Raw genomic sequence first — 17,726 nt, 5'->3', positions numbered from 1 at the left:
ATACATAGCTTTGAAATACAGAAACAACTTAAAAAAATCTGGAATAAAAGTTCACCTGTACGGAAACCACACCCAGCCACCTGCCCCCCACCCCCCACCCACATATATTGTGTCATTTTTGTTTATTAACATGATTATGATATGCATTTAAAGAAAAAAAACACAACATTAAACTACAGGAGGTTAACTCTCTCAAGAAGATGATATATAAATATGTCTATAGAGACAGCTGTGGTATAGATATACGGAGAACATGAAAACAGAGAGGCTTTTGTTTTCCTTTTGAAAAATAACAAGTGCTCCTTGTAAAAGTATAAATAAACAGTTAACAGTTTATTGTATCAGAAAATAATTTAGGAAAATGAAAATAAAACCAGTTTTGGTATACATGAGTAAGGAGGTGGGGGAATAAAGTTCTAAAACATTCAATGCAAAACCTGTGAAAAAATAGGCCATGTGGCCGTTGCTGTTTAATTTCTTGTCCTGTGGTTCAGCTTCAGGTTTGTGAATTTCTAGTTCCATGGGTGAGCTGAGGAGGAGGGGGGGACAATGGGCTCCATCTTTAAATAAATGCAATGAGACCTGGTGAATTCAAGAGTTATTTGAACACACTAGGAGCATCAACATGGACCTGGTCCTATTTCTCAGATCTGTGACTCTTAGACAGATGCCCCATGGGAAAAATCCAGTCAATAATTTGGATGTTTCACTGAATATCCTGTTTATTCCATACCAATGCCCAGATGTGCCCAATGGCCAATGCTTGATGTTGCGAAAGTCAAACATCCAAATGGTTGACCGCCTTTTCCACTTAACGGTAGACAATCTAATGATCAATGGGAAGTTTAGTGCATGACAAGTTCAGCTGGCAAAGATGCATTTGAAAGCTAATCAGACTTCATAAAACATACACTGGAGCCAGACTTGTCCCTGGTGCTAACCATGGTGAGATCTCTGTGACTTGTCCCCACTCATTGAGCCTTTCATGAACGCTTTCTACAGAATTAAACAATTGGAAGGTTTCAAACATTTCCCTTCTGTTTGGTTATCGGTATTTTCTAAATGGTTTGCAGTAAACATGTGTTCCTTTTGAAAAAATAATGTAAAAGACTCTAAAAATGTTATCAATGCATGACCTCAAGCTTCCTTCAATGTCTAGTTCAATACTTTCTGGGTCTAACTCACATTTCTGGGGCCCCTGATCTGCAAATGTGTGGAGCAACCTGATCCTGATCCCGGCTTTTAGTCCCACTCACCTCTCAACAATCCAGGTACCAATGGTAAGTTAGTAAAGGTCATTGATAAGGTCATTAAAGTTCATGTGAAGCTTTGCTGTCATTCTCTTTTCCATTTAAATCATTTTAGCTGGAGGGTGACCCCTCTCTGGGCTCCAGCACCTGCCATCCTGTTTCTCCAGGAAAGAAAGAGAGGAAATGATCCAAATGGGGCTGCCAGAAGAGGAAATTAAACAAAAACAAAAACAAAAACAAAAACAAAAAAGCAAAAACACTTCTGAGAAGACCAGTATTTGGTGCTGCAAACTGGGCACATGTTTCTGCCAAATCTCAATGTTTCATATCGACACACTGTTTGAAGGAGCAGAAACTGATGTGGACTTTGTTCCATCTTCACACCAAGCAACATGACATGTGACAGATCCTGAGATGTTTGCTGAACCTCTGTGTGTCACCTCAGGCTGGGAATTCATCTTTAAGGATCACAATTATCATCAGTTGACTGAGAACTAACTTTGCTAGGGCCTTTCAGCCTCTGGCTTCAGAGGAAGCAACGCAAACACAAGTGAAAAACAAACAAGAAATAGAACAAAACACGTCTGGGGATAGATTGTGGCAGTTAAATTCAAGGAGGGTGTGGGCAAACATCCCCTCTGGCATGCCAGCGGGCTTTTCAAAACCAGTTGCCCCGCTTGTCTTCCAGCCCCTTAACTGGGAGAATTGTGCTTGTATGTGGAAGTGACACCATATCTAAGAGCACCTTAGAGAATCCTGCTCCCCGCAGTTTCTAGGGTCCCGTTCATGTTGACTTGCTGCATACTCAAGAAAGAAACTCCCACGTTGTTTTGTAGGCCTTAAGTGGTAGGCAGTCACATAACTTTATATTAGAAATCCACATGTATGTGAGAGACATAATAGAGAATGGCGTTTCCACCCCAGAATAGACTGAGGAGGCAACAGGAGAGGGTTCCCCTGGGAGCAGCAGCTGCTGCTCTATAGAAAACCTTATCAAGAACCATGCCATCAGCTTGCTCCTATGCCCATACATGGCTTTCGGCAGCCTAAGACTTCAGCAAAGCCCTTTCTCCCTCCTGCCCCAGGTGAGTCCTCCAAAGTTTGGAAATTAGGGTTGGGGTGTTACAGTGGGTTTCGAATTTTCCCTTTTGGCTTGGGATGACTGAAGAGTGAACAAGAATGGGATGATTCTGTTAGGAAATGAGACACTGGCCCAGGGATTGGTACAATGGTGTTCACCCCTGCAGTTCCCTATACAATGATTTCAAACGATGATACTGGGGCTCCTCAAACTGTCCCCTATGCTGTATTAGCAGTGGCTGTAAGTCTTCACGGTACATAATGGTGCCGAAAACAAAACAAAACCAAAAGCAGAGCTTAGGACTGCATAGTGTTCTTGCTCCTCCCATGGCCAAAGCTATCCTCATTTTCTGGGGGCAAGGACTTGCCCAACCCAGTAAGACTAGAGTGAACTGCCAGTTTGCTAACCCAGAAGCTATCAACATCAACACTAAGAAATGCTGTTGCAGAAATGACGAAATCTGACAAAAGCTAACCAGTGTGAGCTGCTTATGCCCATGCAAGACTGAGGTCTTTAGGGAGTTGTTATTTAGTGTTGCAAAGATTTGGGTGTTGAATTACAACATGAAAACCCGGGTCTCCAGGGGATTCTGTTTTAAGAGAGAGCCACCAGAGAAAAAACTAATTAACTTGTATAAAGGAGATTTTCCTACAGTCCGATGCTTCCTGCATCCTTTCCTGCCGCATGTTACTTAACAGATGTTTTACTAGGGAATCCAAGATACTGACAAGAGTTAATCCAGTCCCAAGCGGGTGTCTTAAGAACTCTCTTGGCTTAGAACATTAACCCATTTAATTGACTGTTATCTACGGCATACATAGGTTCTGATTCCAGCCTACATGAGAAGACAAGTAGGTCATTTATATGGCCATTTATACAGTCACTGTTCCCTTCCCCCCGCTACTCCCTAGTGTTTAATCTCTATAAACCTGTGTGTCCCAGATGGGCAAGCTTGGCCCAATTTATATTATGCCTCTTATATATGACTTAGATTTACGGCTCATTCAAAACTGCTCTCTTGATTCTATGCACAGTAACTCTTAGAACATTTAGCAGGGAATCCTTCAAGAGGAAAAGGCAATGGAGCTACAGGGAGGATTCATTTTATGCTCTTAGCTCCAAAACAGGCCCATTGCCACCGAGTTGACCATTCTCTTCAGTCACCTTTACAATGGGGCATGGGCTGTGCGTTTACAGGTGTGGAGTGTGGACTTGTGACTCGTGTGTTTGGGAATCGATGGAGAGAACTTTCCTCCCCATGCCCTACTGCCTTAGGGACCCCAAGACTAACATCACTTGGGTCACTGGATATTCTGGAGGCCATTGTGCACACCGCTATCTTAGTCTGCTGTGGCCTATGTATTTAACTCCCTGCAACCAAAGTGAAATAAGACGGAAGATGGGATGTTCAAGTGCTTCTGCACCAGGCTGGCTGTTCTGAGGGGAGCTGCTTTGTGTTTCAGGCAGAGAGCAGGGTGGGGCCACTCCTCTGACAAAGTGCAAATGTTCCCATGCTCCCATGGGCCCTTCAACATAAAGGGAGGTTGTGCCAAGAGTTAAGTTTCCTAGCTAGGGATGGCTTGGTCACATGGAGGCCCATATAAACTCCCGGGATTGGCTACTTTGTGCTCACTAGCTGAGACCTTTCTAGAATGATTTGACATCAGAAGAAGCTCATTCCTTCTGTTCGACTGAGGGTTGGGGTGGTTTAAAAGATAGCAGTTCTCTGCCTAGACCTGTTTTTAGTCACTCCTTACATCCAAATACAAGCTTTAAACCCAGACACACAAAACCACACAGAGCCATGCTTCACGCTCTTTGGAAGGAAGGGCTGGTAGCATGTTTCAAAACCCCAAACATTCATTTAAGACCTCCCTGGAACACTCAGATAAGGCTGAGTGTAACTAACACAGAGATCTTGGCTCAGAGTGAGCAAAGAGGGAGTTTATCTTCCTAGCAGGCGGCACGTCAATGTACAATAAGTGGGGAAGAATAATCAAAGATCCTCAGATGATGAGTTTCGCTCATTTATGTGGGCTGTGCTATTTACACTGGAAAACAAACAAACAATCAAAAAACAGTATGGCAGAGCAAATTGACAAACTGCACCAAAGTAACCACTCAAAAATTACATGAATCACGGCATGTTTTGGAATAGCTGCTTACTTAAAAGCAGATGCTGTTTAAGAAGGATGCCACTAAGTGAGCTCAGTGCTGGGGGAGCTTCTGGAGAGGCAGCTGCCTTCTGGCACCAAGAGGAATGGCACTCCCAAGGTGCCCGTGCCCTGCAGACCAAGTCGCTGACGTTGAACCTCCTTATCCTCCTTGAGACCTGGCTGACCTGGTTGGCCTGGCAACCTGACAGGTGGGACCAACATGGGAGGGGCTGGGGCAGAGCCAGTGCCCAGGGATGGGGCAAGCTCATCACCAGGGCAGCAGCCCTCATCCTACCCCTGCCCCTCTGCTTCCACTCTTGCTGGAATGGCTGAGGAATCTGGTGGAGAACCAGGTGTCGTAACAACTGTGATGTCTTATCTTCAGCACTGCACTGCATTTTTGTCCAAGAGCTAAGACTAAGGCCTTCTTGCTCCATCCAATACCAGACCAACCCTCAAGCAGCAAGTGGTAACTTTCCAGTAGGTGACGGGTCGCAGGAGGAGGAGAGGCAGACAATCCCTTCCTCTCTTTCTTCCCCTTCAATCCCCCCCACTCTCTCCCTCTGCCCCTCTCTCCTTCTCTGCCCTCCGGCCCCATCACTCTGCTCTGCTCTCTTCCTGCCTCTTCTCTCTCTGGAAATTATTTTGGTTTGCTTTCACATTAACCATCTACCTCCTCCCACTGTAGAATATAAAACTCACAAGGGCATAACTGTGCCCATCTTGCCTCCGACTGTATGGCCAGTGTGGTAGAAGTGGAACAAGTATTTGTTGAATAAGAGGATGAATGACTGATCAGCTCATTATGGTGATCCAGAACAGGTTGTTTCTCTCCAATGGCATATGCGAGTAGTGTCTTAAAGAATTCACGTGCTGAAGCAAGAATGGTTCAAGAAATCAGGGGCCTTGGAATCTTTTCCCACTGTGACTTGAGAAATGGCTTTGTGGAAGGGGGCAGGGGTAGGGGAGAAGACAGTCCAGTAGAGCACCAAGTCTCATGTAAGCACTGATGAAAGAGGGTGATGGTGTCAACAGGTGGACAAAAGAAGGTGTGTCCTGGTGCCATCTTGAAATAAGTATGGGAAGACCAAGCCTGACTGTGAAAAGGCTGAGTGAGAGTCCCAGCCTCACTCCTGGTTCCTGGTCTTGTCTTTCAAGATACAGGGTCAGTCCAGCTTCCTGGGCTATAGACAACCCTGGACCACCTGAGCAAAGAAGCAAAAGGGTAAAATACCTCTCCATGAGCAACAGGGTCAAAATAGAGACCATCCAAGGTGACAGGGTCAATCCTTTGGTGCGTTCACCTTTTAATATGGCCTACACATTAGGCATCACACACAAAATTTTGAAGACCAACCCCTCTAAGCATGGCTTTTCCTGATGCTAAAACATGGCTGTGAAAGAGTCATGTATTTTTGAAAGAAAGGATTAAGATGGTAAGATCACATTAGTAGTAACGGGTTTCCTGGTGTCCCGATTCAAATAGTGGGTGGGGTTTGCTGATGAGTTCAGGTTTCTAATTTCACAATGCTCCAGGAAGGACTGGAGTGAATTTCTGGGAGCTGAATGTAATAAGAGAAGTCCACTCAAATTCAAGATTGGGAAGGACTAGAAATACTATGGAGAAGACAAGGTCCCCTAAGTGGCCTCTCCCTTCTGTGTGCAAGGAAGGCAGTAAATAGGAACACTAGCAGCCACCTCCACACACCCCAGGGTGTCACTACACTTCCACGTTGCGTGAGAAGGCTTGGACTTGTCTCAGTCATGGCTGGAATCTGAGCCCAATGGGAAACGGTGGGGAAGCTCCCTGACCATGCCTGGAGAACCTTGCCTTTCTCACATCAAACTCGGAAACAAGAGCAATGACACGCATATTCCAATCAGACAAAGAGCGACATCAAGCACATGAAGATTAGCAGCGACTTCATCTGGAAATGGAGTAGACTGTACAAGGAGTGCATTCCTAGCTGTTTCTAAAGCTTTAAAGGCAAATGCAGGTGCCAGGAGGCTGCCAGGGGGTTTGCGATTGCGGGATCTCCGAGGAATAAGATGGAAGTGGACGAAAACTGGGGAACCCTAACAAACCACATCACCCTTCCCTGGAGTTCTTTTCTTGAGGAAAAAAAGCTCAAGCAAAGGTAAGGACCAGGCCTTGGGGGGGGGATGGGAGGTGTCTACTATTAGACTCTGAATTCCAGGGTCAAGCAGAGGAAAGAGGACACCAACTAGCTTGAAACACTGCCCCAAGGCTACAGAAGGACTGATCAGGCCAACTCAGCAGCCACCGACACACAAAGTGCATGGGCATTACATATACATACGGCCCGAAGCAGGACAATTCTGTGCTCTAGTGCAGACTTCACCGTGGGTGGGGCTGCATTTCTGAGGCCCTGTCACTTTCACTCATTATCTCCTCTTACCTAGAGGACGATCCCAGTTGAGGGGTCTGGGATAGCAGGTAACCATTTAAAAAAGTAAAGTAACATGTCTTTACATACACTGCCTCAATCATCCAGAAATAGCAGCCTTTGCCTGTGTGGATTTACCTTGACGGATGTCATGTTGGTACAGAACCAGACTTTCGGGTGTGGAATGGGCATGCATTTGCTTGTCTGGTGGTCATGCCTGTGTGGGTCTCACAGCCCTGCCTTGAATCTGTGGCTCTTATCAGGGACAAGAGGATTGTTGCATTACACTTCCTTCCAAGGCTCGATGTCTTATGGACCCAGGAAAGAGTTCAGGGCATCCAGGGTGCCGCCCAGGGTCAGAGAAGGGGGCTGAGCAGCTGGGAGTTGACAGAGCAGATACCAGGAGTCCCTCAGGAATCCTAGGTTCTCATGATCAGTGAACCAACAGGGCCCCCCGGCCATCACCTCCTCCTCAGTTGGGCTCACTCTGGAGCTCAGAACGTCAGAGACCAGAGCAGCAGCCCCACTGCCTGCTGGACTCTGCCAGCCCTCATCATGCACTCGCACCACGCTGTGCTCACCTGGAGTCAGGAGGCCCACCTCAGCGGGAGGGAGTGATTGAAGGAGAATGGGATGGACGAGGCCGGATGGCGTGCAGAGAGAGCTGCAGGCTGGAGCGCCGTGCAGGTGAGTGCCAGGAACCTGGAGATGGCCAAATGCCAGTGGCGGATGTTTGCATTGTCTCGGGATGTGCCAAAGCTTGGGGGGAAAATGACAGAACAAAAACTAAAGAACAACTTTTCCTAATTTGTAAGCAATACCATGGATACAGATCTCAACACTGCTGCGTCACAAAAACAATCCTTTCCCCTCCGGAGGTATTACTCTAGGCTCACATGTTTTAGGAGACACAAAAGTGAACTTTTGAAGCATATCACAAGGTGTTTTACAGGGAGACTGAGCCCGAGGGAAGAATCGGGTCATCAGCCTGGCCAGTGAGGGCAGTAAGGTCAGCTGTCTGTCTGATCTTTAACCTTTTCGCCTGGGCTGCAACATTTCACTGAATTGGCTCATGCACTCTACTGCTAAAATTAAAGTTGCACGTGGGCCACGCGTGAGAAATATAGTCTTTGGAGACAGGGATCCACACCACATTAGGCGTCTCCCATAGACAGGAAACATCCTTTAAGGAGGCACAGCGTGGGCCATGAGATGCATCCCTAGATCCCTACAGCACCCCCTGTTGACAGCAAGTCTGGGACACCAGTGAGCCTGTTTCAGGTGAGGCTTGTGAGGGAGGCCCGGCGGCATGGCAGTATTTTTAATAAAGTGTGTGTGGTTGGGATTCTCTGTACTGAGGCTCAGGTCTGGGGCCCCTGTTTCCTCTGGGTAGTTCTACAGTAGGATTCTCGGTGACAAAACAGAAACATCCATCGGCCAATGGAAGCTGACAGGAGAACGGCATCTTTGCCGAGCCTTCCCCCAAGATTCCAAGTCACCCTTGGGCCCTAGAAAAAGCGGGCGACACCTGCCCACCTGTGCAAGGGAAGGCAATGCAGCATGGGCCAGGCCAGGGCACTGCCCGAGTGGGGCAGCCTTGTGGTTTGCACACAGAATGACTATTTTTCATTTTCAAACCAACTGGGGCCCTTCACGTATGTCTAAGTTCTGCCCTGACATTACACACACACATCGTAAGGATATATTCATTTAATTTTTGGAACTGGAAAACTTCTTTAATCCAGTCTATGCTTGTATGACACGAACATCCAAGAATCCACCACCCACCCAACCAGGGGCTCAGGCCCGTTTGTAAGCAACCAGCTACGTAAATGTGAACGTGGCTGTTAGGTAGCATCTTCCAACACTTAAATGAAAAAAAAAAATCATATGTATGCATATGTATATATATATACACAAACATATATATATATATATACACACACATATATATATATATATATATACACACACAAACATATATATATATATATATACACACACATATATAAAACCATGGCATTCTTAGTTCTGGCCCAAGATAGTAAGTCACACATTTGATGCCACTCACCAAACGTCTAGCAAATGCAGGCTGTCATTTAAGGGCCTCCTTGTCTGGGTCGAGGCTGTCCCCTGGGGTGAACGGTGATGGAATACCAGGTCACCAGAAAGAACATGCTCACCTGTGGAACTGCATTTCCAATAGATGCGTCTATATGCATGTATGTGTATTGTGTGTGTGTATGCACACATGTGTGTAATATGTGTGTGATGTGAGTTGCCAAAGTAGAAAACACTGGTTTATTCTGTTCATACTAAGCATGTTAAATAAATCAGATTTTGAAACCTATAACACAATTCTTTTTTTTAAAAAGGAACATTTAAGATCTTCAAAAATTGCTACAGTACAAAAAAAGTGTGTGTGTGTGTGTGTTTGTATTTATATATTTATATATGTATATTAACCAGAAATAGCGACTCTATCGGAAGAGATTCCCACCCCTGTTTTCTGTAAGATTTCTCCGCGTGATTCGCTGGGCCCTGGCTCTGCGGCCGAGCCTTTCGGGTCAGTACATGGCACATAATGGTATTATTGGCACAGGTTCAGAATCGTAGGACGAATCCTAGGTTTCAGATGCTTCCTCCCGTCCCTTTCGCTGGGTATCCTTGTCTCTCTGCCTCCGGTTCCTTTCTTTCATTTCTTCTTTCTGTTCTCCAAAGAAAACTCTGGGAGAAGGCAGTCACCCATAGGCATGAGCATTTTTACAAAAATAGATTTGGCCTAGAGCGTCCTGCTCTGTGAGTTTCCCACCGGCAAACAGAAGTGGTAGGTGCGGGGACCCTCCCCCTTAGATAGCTTAGTTTTAGGTTTTGTCTTTTTTGTTTAGTTTTGTTTGTTTTGTTTTTACAGGTTCACCAACGGAATCCTGTGTGGAAAGAAAACAAGAAGAGATTAAATGGCAGCAGGCCGAGGGCGCGACAAGTCCGTGGGATTCTCGGTCGACCGGGACCCCCACACGCAGGACCCCCAGGTGCAGAGTCCGATCGCTCCCTTTATCGGTTCACAGACACGGAGGGGTCCTTGGAACGTGGACAAAGCCTCACTAGGACTGGTCAGCAGGAACTGGAAGAAACACTGGGAATCCCAGGGGTATGAAGTGAGAGCCTGAACCTTGTGGAATTCTGGTTATCTACAGAGCTCTGAGCTTGCTACCAGGGGCTGGGACCACCCCCTCCACTAACTCATGGTGGGGGTGCCGGGGCATCCGGTCCCAGGCATGCACATCAGAGCGCCTGTGTGTGGCAACCCTGCTCTCACTCCCTGTCCAGCTTGCTCCCGTCGGGGGTGGCGTGGGACCTGCTCTGCTCCTGTGCTGCAGGAAGAAAGGGAGTCTGTTTCTGTGCACTGCTCAGCTGCAGGATCCCCGAGGCCAGGACTTGGGAGAGATAAATGGACTGCATCAGAAAATCCACCTCCCGCATCTCCCCAGAGGTGATCTTGCTGAAGAGAGAGAAGGCAAGTCCTACTTGGGCACAGGTCAAATGGGCTGACTGCGATTGCCACCTTCAGCGGGCAGGCTGAGAAGGGGCGGCTCCTACCCAGCCAGCCCGAGCCTCAGAAAATGGAAAATGCAATCTCCCTGGCTGAGTAAGAACCCCCAGTAGGTCAGCATCCCTCAGAGAGTCACCCTGGTCATGGCCAGGTGAGCTGGAACACGTCATGGTCCCACCCGGGGACGTTCTGCCCAAAGCTGCGTCTCTGTCACAGGGATGGGGTGCTGTCTGGGTCCCTCTGCTGTCACTCAGAGCTCCTCTCAACTACAGGCAATTAGGACCCTCAACAATAGAAAGAAAATGCTACCGCATCCTCATCTGTGCAGATGACACATATCAGAAAGTGGTAGGATGGGGCGGGTGTACCCGCTGATCCCAAAATGAAGTGGGAAAAACACCCAGTGGCAGCTCTACAATTTTTCCAGCAGCGGCATGCACAGCATGCGGCCAGACTGACTCCATCATCACCATCATTGGAGCTTGGCAGAAATACAGATTCCCAGGCCCACCTCTGGAGACCTGGAATCAGGGTCTCGGGGTAGTGCCTGTGAACGTGGGTTTTCAGAGCTCCCCAGGTGAGGTCAGTGACTGCCAGTCCTGGGTCCATTCCCCACTTCTTCCCAAAGACAAGGGTGTGGCTTTCTCTCTCCTGAATCAACTGAGCCCACCGCAGTGATTCTGGTTGGGACTGGGGAGGAGGGGCCCCAGGTGGGACATGCCTGCCTTCTGCAGGACACATCCCAGGAATGGACAGCGAGGCTGGCAGGCCCCAGAACAGCTCCTCCTGCGCAGCACTGCATCCCTGATCATCAGCACTACATCTCTGATTATCTCCAGGAGACTCAGTGTGCCAGAGTCTACTCATTTGAAGGTTGAGGTGAGGGGCTGGGTCTTTCCCTGGACCCCTCTGCACCTGGACAAGAGGCTGGGCCCTGGGCGTCACATTCCTGCTCGCTGCCTCCAAATGACACCCGTGTGGACAACTCCATGACGCTACAGTGGAGTGTCCGCTCAGCTATTGTGGGAAGACCAGCTGCTGTGGGCACAGGGGTCACTGCATGTAAAGAAAGGAGACGTCCTGGCCAACATGGTGAAACCCCATCTCTAGTGAAAATACAAAAATTAGACAGGCATGGAGGCGCACACCTGTAATCCCAGCTACCTGGGAGGTTGAGGCATGAGAATTACTTGAACCCAGGAGGCAGAGGTTGCAGTGAGCCGAGATGGCGCCACTACACTCCAGCCTGGGCAACAGAGTGAGGCTGTCTCTCACAAAAAAAAAAAAAAGTAAAAAGAAAAAAGAAAAGAAAGGGGACGTGCCTTTGGGTCAGCGCTGGATCACTCTTGGTAGCCTTACTCCAGCTGTGCCCCACCCCTGCCCACCTCTTCCACATTCCCCGGATTTGGGGAAGAGGGGCTTAAAAAATGAAGTAATTATTACAACACACAGAGAAATATCCCTCTTATATGTCCACCCTGGTAATTTTTTTGAAAGTTAAAAAATGTGGAGACAAATGCTACATGATTCTACTTATAGGAAGTGCCAGAGCTACCAAATCCACAGAGACAGAGTAAAATGGGGGGCCAGGGGATGGGGGGAGATGGGAAGTGAGTGTTGAGTGGGTGCAGAGTTTTAATATGGGGTGATGGAAGGAGGTGAAGAGCTGGCTTGTGAAGATGCCTGTGCAGCATGGTAAAGGCACTCATGCCATTGAACTAGACATGCATAAACGGTTAAATGGTAATTTTTTTTTTTTTTTTGAGACAGAGTCTTGCTCTGTCACCCAGGCTGGAGTGCAGTGGCACGATCTCAGCTCACTGCAACCTCTGCCTCCTGGGTTCAAGCGATTCTCCTGCCTTAGCCTCCTGAGTGGCTGGGATTATAGGTGCACACCATACGCCTGTCTAATTTTTGTGTTTTTAGTAGAGACGGGGTTTCACCATGTTGGTCAGACTGGTCTCAAACTCCTGACTTCAGGTGATCCGCTGGCCTCAGCCTCCCAAAGTGCAGGGATTACAGGTGTGAGCCACCGTGCCTGGCCTAAAATGGTAAATTTTATGTTACATATATTTACTACAATTACAATTTTTCTTAAAAGGGAGATAAAAATCCTGGGGCCTAGAAGCTAGGCTTGGAGACCCAACACTGGGTCCCGGTGTCCCGGGACAGTCACCGGTTGTAAGCTGCTGTCCCTGTGTTCCCTGATCATTGATCATTCACAAGGCCAACCTTTCTCTCTGGAATGTGTTCAGGGTTGGACCATAAGTCTTATGGCTGCCACCTTAATAAGAATGGTTTCCTGCCTGAACCGTGGCCCCGGCTGCTTTCCAGTCCTTGATCCTGACCTTAAACAGGAGAATAAAGGCTGGAGGAGCAGCTTCCACCCCTTGCATCTGTCTGGCTGTGCTCCGGAGGTGTTCCCAGGTAGACTTTATCCTGCCGCTTTCCCATGTGAAAGTCTCCCATGCGAAGGTGGAGGCGGAGGTTACAGCGAGCTGAGATCCAGCCACTGCACTCCAGCCTGGGCGACAGAGCAAGACTCTGTCTCAAAAAAAAAAAAAAAAGAAAAAAAGCCTCCTGCACTTCCCATGCTGGCTCATCAGATCCTTCTGCACTGGGTCCTGGCCGCCTTTCCACCTCACTCTTCCTCTTTTCTTCCTATCTACATTCCAGGTTCCCTGATTTCAAGTTGCAAATCTCAAGCCTCAAATCCTTCAGGTTTAGGCTGGAAAGATCACCTCCCTGGGGAGGGCTTCTTGGATGCCCCATTCCTTCCTACATGCATCCCCTACTTTACTTCTGTCTCCTGGAGCACTTGCTTGGTGACATCTTGGGCATGGGACCATCTGCATCGAGCTTATTTGGGCAGATGTGCAAGGCATCCCCTGCTGGCAGCACAGCCCCCTGAGAACAGGGGTCTCCTGCCCGTTCACCATTGGTTCATGCAGGTTCCAGTTCTGTGCCTGGCCCGGAGTAGGGAATCAACACTGGATGAGGCTCAGAGACACAGCAGGGGTGTGAAGCAGTTTTGTCCTCAGTCCCTGAGACCCATCCTTAATGGCATGAAACAACCTCTGGGGACTGCCTGCAGGTAGATGCTGATGCAGGGAGCCACAGACACGACGTGGAGGATCAACGAGTGGGTGGCAGCCTGTGCCAGACATCCCCGGCTATGCAGGGAAGGGAGTCTCTTCCAAGACTGCAGGCATCTCTCTCTACTCTGTGTCTCAGGATGGAAAAGAGAGAGAGAGGGGGAGAGACAGAGAGGAGAGAGAGAGAGAGAGAGAGAGAGAGAGAGAGATGGCGCCAATCCTGCATCTTGAATGACCATTTCCAGAGCCACGCTGGCTTTGCAGAGGGTGGAGAGGTTTCCTGCAAGACCAAGGTGTGGTCACAGCCCCTGGCCCAGGAGGAGGGTCTCATGTTGTCCATGTTCTGCCAAAACTCTGCTGCTCAAACTTCAGCTGCTCGTGTTTTTCTGTGCCACACTTAGCACGTGAGCCTCTCATCTTGGCACTAAGCCCAGAGAAGGACTGAGGATCCCAGGCCGGCTGGGAAAGACAGATAAGGTGGGGCCTGGACCCCATGGCTGGAAAATAACGTGGCTGAAGGTGAATGTCCACCAGAGGTTCCCTGGGCAAAAAGGGAAGCTGTGTGTATCTTGCAAAGCCATCTTCCAGATTGGGATCTGGGATACATTCTGCCCTCTGCTGCCTGGAAGGAGATTCTCGTCTGGCCTGGCCCCACTGGGCTGCATGCTTCACAGTGGATCACTGGGTGTAATGACCAATGTCTGCTTTTGCAAAAAATTAAAAATAAATAAATACATAAATAAAGAGCAAATAGGCTACTGCCAGGTGTCCCTGGGGCAGAGCAGAATTTCTTGACAATCTGAAGTGGCTACTTTCTCTCAAAGTTTTCGTGGTACTGTTCCCAGCTCAGCAAGCACAGCTTCCAGAAAGGTATGGATGTTGCTTTGAAAAATAGGCTCCTTTGAATAACAAAAGTTTGATATTCTATTAATGTATATTTTGGAAGAACAAAGTGGGAAGGCACAGGTACACTTCTTATTTTTTATTAGTGATGTCTTCAATGTGTTTTTGAAAATAATAATAGTGCATGATTTATTTCTCACTTGCTTCGGATTCAAGAGCTTTTATGACTTTGCAGGCTCCGTTCAGAATGAAGCGGCCTTGGTAAAGGGAAAGAGATCAACATTAAGGAGGTCTGCTGAAGTGCACCTACTGTATGAAAGACGACCGCGAGTTAGTCCGAGAGCCAACGCAGGCCTGCTCTCGAGGCCCCCTTCCTTGGAGCATAAAGGCCAGCTTCACTTTGTCCAGCGCAATCTGGCCCCACCACAAAGGTGGTCTGAGGCAAGAACGTGTTGGAATCTATCACGAAGGCTGAATCTGGGGTGCACATCTGCCCAGGAGCCGCTGGCATTCCGGACAACCGCCTGCAGGAAAACGAACTTGGCTGCCTTCGGGTCCCAAATGTGCACACGGATTAGACTGAGAAGACAATGGTGTGGTAACAAACGGCTGCATCATCATTAAAAATGCATTTGGAGAGGCTTCCCAGCTATGCGAGAGAGAAATAGCTCCACTGGCTCTTAAACCTTAATTAAATGTTTTAGTATTAATTGCTATTTATTTAGGGACAATAAGTACCCCAGCAAATCTGAGAGATGTTTCTGGCTATTCTGCACCCGTGCTCATGTCCAGGCATTAATTGCAAGATTCAGGGGATACTTAGAATCCCAACGCTTTCATCCTAGTGAGTGATAAATGGTCTGTCCCGCAATCGGCAACAGAATCTTATAAGCATTTATCAAGGATTAACGAGGCTGTGTGCGTAGCCCTCCTGGTCCGCAGCTACTTCAGGAGGCCACCAGGAGTGGGCCGTGGCTTCGTGTGGGCAGATTCCGAGGCTGAGCGCAGCTGCCTTCAGTAAGCCTCACAGGCTCTTCTGAACTCTGGGGCGACCTACCTGAGAGCCACAGGGAGGGGGTCAGCTCTTTAGACACAGAGATGTTTCCTTGTGTAAATGTCGGTGGTCCTGAAACAGCTCCTCAGGCACAGTTGGGAAGCAGGGTCCACCTGGGGCCCATCTGGGGGCGCCCATGTCTCTTGCCTTTGCCTGGGGCTGCAGCACAGGGCTAGCCCACCAACAGTGTTTCTGGGGGGTCTTCAGTGCCCCGTGCTGCTGCAAGGGGAGGACCAGGCTGATGAGACACATAGGTTTTCTGGGGCAGATGAGTAAATAAAACACTTTTTTTGCCCTATTTTATCTTTTTATTTTTTTTAAAGTCAGTGCTGCAGCTTCCTGTTCTAATGGAAAAGAAGGATCCCTGGGCTCAGGCCTGTGGAGTAGGCAGGGAAAGTCCCGGAGCCAGGCAGCCATCGGGTGATCCAGCCCCACCACTAACAACCTGGCTGACCTCGGCCAAGTCATTTAACCGCCCACTGCCTCAGTTTCCCCACTTGTAAAAGGCATTGCTGGGAGGACTGGGCAAGTAAAAAGTGTTCCATGAACTGCCATGCAAACATTAGCAAGCTGTCCCCTCTCCTCTAGGAAGCTGATCTAGGCCAAGTCATTTAACCTCCCACTGCCTCAGTTTCCCCACTTGTAAAAGGAATTGCTGGGAGGACTGGGAAAGTAAAAAGTGTTCCATGAGCTGCTGTGCAAACATTAGAAAGCTGTCCCCTCTCCCCTAGGGAGCTGACTTCGGCCAAGTCATTTAACTGCCCACTGCCTCAGTTTCCCCACTTGTAAACGAGATTGCTGGGAGGACTGGGAAAGTAAAAAGTGTTCCATGAGCTGCCGTGCAAACATCCGTATTAGGGAGCTGTCCCCTTGAGTTGACCTCTCCAGTTCTGTGGGCCTGTGGCTCTTGGTGGAAGGGAGTGAGGTCTTTGACTCTAAGGCCTTGCATCTCCCAGGTCAATGAATTGTGCATTAACAAATTTTAAAAATCATAACAGAGATGCTGGCAACCATCAGGACCCAGTCCCCACAGAGGCTTTACCAGGCGGGTCGCAGACTACACTGCTAGCGAGCCAGCTCCCTTTGGCTAGCTTGGCTGGCACTCCAACGGGGGCCTCCCTTCATGAGGGGAGCTGCAGTGAGGCAGACAAAGGCACTGGTTTCTGATGGATGCTCTAGGCTGCACATCCCCCCATTGAATGGTGGGGACAACCTGCCTCTTACCTGCCGCAGCAAAGGCCCTTGCAGGGCAGCTCGGTTCCCATATTCTAATCTAATTACGTTTCTTTGCCAGTTGGCATAACATGTTGGCTTCGGGATAGGGAGTGAGGGCTGGAGATTTGATTTGGAGCAAACATGCGGTTCATTAGTGCCAGGATGAGGAACTGACCGATTCACTCCCCTCTCTGACTGCAGCTGGTTCCCCGCCCCCAGCTAGGTGCAGCCGGCTGAGTCCTCCAGACCTTCCCTGTCTGCGGGCCCCTGAGGATATTGTCCATTCAGTCCCTCATATCAGAAGGTGGGCAAAAAGTAAGAAGAAAAATATTTTCAAATATTGGTACTCCATCCGAGAAATAGGGCTCCCTACTCATAGAAGGGATCTTAGGTCACCTTTGGAAGGAAGCAAGATGAGGATGCGTAGAAAGCCCAGCATCAAAAAGAACCATGAAAACAACACGAAAACCTCAGGTCGCACCCATGGGCTGTGCTTATAGAATGCATGGGATGAGCAGCCATGAGGGCGCAATGCTCTCTCCCCTCAGCAGCCCGAGTGCTCCGAAGACTCAGCACAGAAGGAGGCAATTTAACGTTAGCATTAAAGTTAATATCACTGAAAGCAAACCAAATGTTCCCATCCAGCAGAGCGTGGAAAATTCATCCTGTTTTGGTGCCGGTTCCTGGCTTCAAATTAGTAGATGTCTCAACTCTTCCCTTTCTTTCTTTATCATTTTCTTTCTTATCTCTTATTTTTATATTTTGAAATTGTATTTTAATTCTGCCTTGCGCCCTCCCCCGATGTAAAGACATGTGACGGAGGCGCGATTCCTGCCTCGCTAGCCGCTGTCCTAATCTCTTCCTGTTGTGGGAAATGAGAGCTGTAACTGTCGCTTGTTTCAGGGAATGACTTTCCCTGCCACGTAGGCCACGCGCGTGGTGGCCTTCCTGAGGGAAGGAGTGGCACTGATAAGAATAGTGAGGACGTAGAATCAGAGTGCATGAGTGTCTGTTACTCTTCTCCCCTGGGACGGGGAGGGCACTTCTAACAAATCCAACATCAAGGTCAAA

At 48.4% G+C, this 17,726-nt stretch overlaps 1 protein-coding gene across 1 annotated transcript in view; it reads right to left on the bottom strand.

The window, feature by feature from the left end:
* Positions 1-306: 306 nt before the first annotated feature.
* Positions 307-17,726, bottom strand: part of AJAP1 (adherens junctions associated protein 1) — a 136,556-nt gene continuing 119,136 nt past the window's right edge. The window contains exon 6 of the mRNA XM_003278415.4: positions 307-9,822. The gene's annotated coding sequence lies outside the window, so the exon portion shown is untranslated. The remainder of the gene's footprint in view (positions 9,823-17,726) is intronic.

The sequence above is a fragment of the Nomascus leucogenys genome, chromosome 24, assembly GCF_006542625.1.
Source record: "Nomascus leucogenys isolate Asia chromosome 24, Asia_NLE_v1, whole genome shotgun sequence".
In the NCBI taxonomy this organism is placed as follows: Eukaryota; Metazoa; Chordata; class Mammalia; order Primates; family Hylobatidae; genus Nomascus; species Nomascus leucogenys.
The sequence above is the reverse complement of the archived record's forward strand: the minus strand, read 5'-3'. Positions and strand labels throughout refer to the sequence as shown.